The sequence below is a fragment of the Equus przewalskii genome, chromosome 5 (assembly GCF_037783145.1).
Source record: "Equus przewalskii isolate Varuska chromosome 5, EquPr2, whole genome shotgun sequence".
In the NCBI taxonomy this organism is placed as follows: domain Eukaryota; kingdom Metazoa; phylum Chordata; class Mammalia; order Perissodactyla; family Equidae; genus Equus; species Equus przewalskii.
Genome location: NC_091835.1, coordinates 73,049,616 through 73,054,630, shown reverse-complemented (window position 1 = coordinate 73,054,630; position 5,015 = coordinate 73,049,616). Strand labels below are relative to the sequence as shown.

The 5,015-nt window shown below is 32.4% G+C and overlaps 1 pseudogene; it reads right to left on the bottom strand.

The window, feature by feature from the left end:
* Positions 1–3,836: 3,836 nt before the first annotated feature.
* Positions 3,837–4,693, bottom strand: LOC103551504 (olfactory receptor 6C3-like; annotated as a pseudogene).
* Between the last annotated feature and the right edge of the window lie 322 nt (positions 4,694–5,015).

Genomic DNA, 5,015 nt, shown 5'->3' with positions numbered 1-5,015 from the left:
CTGGAAGAACATGGTTTAGATTATTAAACTTTATATTTCTTTCCACCCATTTCATCAAAATCAATTCTTACTTGCCTTCTAAGAATCCCCGAGACAGACTTTTTGAGTTATCCAAAGTGAAAATTAACAATAATATTTCATATTTTTAAATAAGATGGCTACAGAGCATCGTCAAGGAGTCATTCTGAAAACACCCTAATATTTTACCCTTCCAAAATCTTACCATCAAGTTAATATTAACAATAACCCTTAGATAAACTAGATATTTATGATTTCTTTGATGTCTAAGGTGAGAAAGGGACTCTATATTAAAGGATACATTAAGTTTGAAGGACCAGAGGGTGTTCCTTCGAGAGACCTAGAGAAGAGCATTAGACTGGTTCCATTTTATTTCTGGTGTGTTTTGTTGTTATTGGTTTGCTTTTAATAATGTTTTATGTTGTACTGGGTGGAAATATCCCTTAGTAAGGCAATAACTTTGAGTCTAATTGATTCAACTTTCTCTATGTTTACTAAATTCTCTCTTCTTTTGTTAAAACTCATTAGAGTTCATTAGAAAAAATTCACAAATCCTATCTCCGAAGCAGTGTGCTTTATTGATTATATCACTCTGTTTCTTTCTACTTTGTAAGTTTTAAGAGTTGTTCCTGGCTTAGGTTAATACATTAGAGAAAAGGAAATTGTTTAATTCAATGTTGGGGGAACATCTAGTTTTGATTCATAATTACTCTAAATTTACTTTAGGCACTGCTCAATTATTCTGGGCTTTGGACCCTGATACGGTCTTTCTTAAAGAGCTTCCCTTGGCCTGAAAGAAGCAAAGACTCCTCAGGAGAAGCCAGCCAGTCTTTGGAAGGATTGTTTTATTAGACGCTTTTTACCTTTTTTTACACAATTATTTTAGATAGCTATGTTCCTGAGAAATCTGAATCGTTTATATTTCTTCATTTCAATAATGATGGACAGATTCAATTTTCAGCACTCATGCAGTGTTCGTAGAATAAAATCAATGGAAAACAGAGATCATCAAATCACATTTAATAATAATTTCAGAAGTAGTAACACTCATATCTGTTTATAGGGAATATCAACTCATAACCTCACACATTTACTTCATTTGCTATAATGTTCAGAAAAGTAAAAAAAAAAAAAAAGATTATCTTATCAAAACGCTATTAATTTCTTATTTATGACATTCTAGGGTAAATACTTATCACAGAAAGAACATGGCTTTTGCTGTCAGGGAAACATGGGTTAAAAACACAAATGGTCCACTTACTGACTTTGTGACTTTGGATGAGTTACTTAATTTCTTTAAGCTTCAGTTTTCTCTGTTTAAAATTGAGTTGAAATTTCAAGGGTGTTTTTGAGAATTAATTACAATAATGTAAATGAAAATAATCTATAAACCATGTGGCACTTAAGATTCTTTAAGGCCAGCTGTTTTATTTACTTTATTTTTTCTGTCAGTTGGAATTACTTTGGGGAGGATGTTCATATTGAGTGTAATTTAGCCAAGATATTATTTATTCCGGTGAAATACTAAGGACTTTTATATTTTATCTCATCTAGCCCTTAAAACACAGCTATGAAACTTTTATCTTTATTCCCAAATAAGCAACTAGGCTCAGAGAGGTTATGTACTTAGATATGTTCATAGCTAGCAAATGTCAAATAAAATCTCAGACAACCTGAAACTAAAATCTGTTCTCTTAAACAAAGAACTACATAGTCTATATTCAATTAGAAACACACAGAGACGTGGATAGTAGTTTCCTGCCTTTAATAGAGAATGAATAAATTGATATGATAAAGCAAAATATATTAACCCCTTTTTACACTTTTTGATATATCCACTTGCAAAATATAACTCCAATATATCCTATTTAATTTATTTGAAAGTGGAGCCGATAAATAATGAATCAATGATAAGGCTTTGGAGACTTTCTTTGCCTTCTATATGTCCGACTTACCTCTGATTTTCCTACAGGCTCATTAATACTCAGAACAGCTGGAATATAGAAAAATATTAGCAGCTGCCATTGCTGTCGTCCAGAGAAACCAGCATTTCTGAAAACATTTGCTCTCATCAAATTTGCTTTCTATTTTCAATGTTTTTGCCTTAAATTTTCCATGTTATCCAGAAGGGATACGTTTCTTTGACTACAGAGAGTAAGAAAGGAGAAAATATACAAAAGAGAAAAAAAATCACAAAGAATTTTAAAATTCTCTGGTATGATTTCTGCATAGATTTTATGTAGCAGAAGTCAGTTAATTTTTTGTCTATTCTCTCTTCCACTGGCTCAAGGGGACTAATTCAGTGAACCAAAATTGCCAGAACAGGAATGGACACAAAACACCAAGGAATACATAACATAATACACATTACTATTGAAAGTGGAAAAGGAAGCTTGAGGGACAGTGTCCAGTGAGACAGAAAAGAAAGTAACAACATGCAAACAACAACACTAAGTATGAAGTTAGTTTCTCTCAACATTATTTTTCAAACAGAGATTAGCAATGAAATATCTTAATTCCTGATGCAGATCTCTACCCAATACTCCATGCCGTTTTTTAAACTGGCAATCTGCTACACTGTACTGAGTATATTCATTAACTCCATTACATTTAATTTACCTCCCAATAACAATGTTTGGTACCATAATACTGCTAATACTTGATACATTTTTCTCCTGCTCACGCATGCTCTAGGAATGGCAGTTGAAGAGTTTCTTATTTTGATGGATCAACATTGTAATTTATATGCCAACTATAATATTAAGAGTTAGTACCTTTCCTGACTAGACTAGTAACAATATATCATGCCCAAATGGGATAATGTGAGTGAAAAAAACAATAAAATAATGCAAATCCTTCAGAAAAACTATGCCAAGGAGTTTCAAATATGCATAAAATAGAGCAAATACAAGTTTTCTGTTTATTTATTTAGTTTTGTTTTTTTCAAATCAGGCTACCATATTGGCTATTATAGCTCAAGACCTCTGGCAAATTACTCAATTTTTCTGAGCATCAATTTACATATTTGTAAAAAAAAGATAATCACATCTAGTTTGCTATATAACTCTGAAGATTAAATAAGATCTGGTATAGAACATACCTAGTTCCAAATATGGCATAGAATAAATGCTCTCCCTAGAAGAGATATTATTTATGAAATCCCTATCAAACATCCAGGAGGCAGAAGAGTAATGGTAGCTGCCTAAATATTCTTCTTTTACATATTTTTTTAAAAAATAAAGATAAAAAAAGAGAGTATATAAAATAAGACACAACATATGATTTCAGTATAACTAAGAAATATGTGATGTTATGAACTTCAAATTATTTGTAAGTAGGAAAATAAATATCCAAGTCCATCAGATGAGTGAGAAGAATTGAACAGATACTACAGATAGTGTATAAAAATATAGTTGTTGCAGATATTTAATTTATTTCATATTTCATATAAACTTAAGAAATTGTTGTATTAGTTAAAAGGAGAAAATATTTAAGAATGAGGTAATTAAAACAGTGTACACTCCTTTAGCCATCAGCGTATAAAATATTTTTATTATTCAGGAAATTAGCAAAGAGACTTATGCTCTATAGTCATTGGTTGTCTATTCAGAATTGTAAATCAGTGATTACATACAACCTACAGATAGCTTGAAAGGAACACAAGATAGTCAATTTTAGGTTAAAAAAACAGCTTAAGAAAATAATCTCAGCGTTGCAGGTGTCTGTGAGATGGACATAGGAGGATATTGTAGAAGTTAAAACTCATTTTTCCTTTATTGCCTCTTCACAATGACGTTCATTCATGCTCACACATGCTTTCATTTGTTTCTAGAAAACACTACTTTATGAACCAAGTTGTTGAAACCTTGTTTTACTTGCTGATTCCTCAAGGTGTAAATAAAAGGGTTCAACATTGGGGCAATTGAACTGTTGAGAATAGCTACTCCTTTGGTCAATGATGCTCTTTCTTTGGCTGAAGGCTTGACATACATGAATATACAGCTTCCATAGGAAATAGAAATGAGAATCATGTGAGAGGAGCTTGTGCAAAAAGCCTTTTTCCTCTGACTAGCAGACAGGATTCCCAGAATGGTGCTAATGATGCGCAGGTAGGACAGAATCACTAACGCTACTGTGAACAGCAGAGTAACAAATGCAAAATAAAAGCCAGTCATCTCTATTAAGCCACGTATGTGAGCACAAGAGTTGTAAAATGGGGAAATATTCACAAGAGAAGTGATCAATTACATTGGAAGCACAGAAATCTAACTGGAGGATAAGTATGAGCAAAGGGAAAATAGTAAGAAAATTTTCTAGCCATGAACTAAAGACAAGTAGGGTGCAGATTTTCTTATTCAGGATGGTGATGTGATGGAGAGGCTTACGGATGGCAACATGACGATCATAGGACATGACAGCTAAAAGAAAAAAATCAGAGACACCCGTGGAGATGGTGAAAAAGTAATTGAGCTAAACGGTTGTTATAGGAAATGGTCTTGACTCTAGTAACCATTCCCCACAAAAATCTCTGGATAGAAACACTGGTGAATCTAATCTCCAAGAAGGAGAAATTCCAGAGGAAGTAATACACAGGAGTCTTTAGCCTGTACAAATTTTCTGAGTTGAACCACACCATCAAAAAGGTAAAACATAAGGATAGGCTCTGAAAACACATATTGCAACCGATAAGATATACCAAGGGTTTATATCCATAACACAAAGGTATATCCTGCTAATAAATAGGATCACATAAACACAATGAAAAGTAAACACAAGTTATGAATAGGCAATTCATACATGAGAAATAGAAATATTAAAATGTCCAGTCTCTCTATTAGTTGGAGAATATGAAATTCAAAAGAATATATAATATGTATACACTAAGCCCTTACTATGCTGTAACTACTCTGCTAAGCACTTTTATACATTATCTCATTTGATCTTTATAATATCCTATGAGTTAGTAGTATTGGTCTTCATGTCTTTTGAGTAGAGAA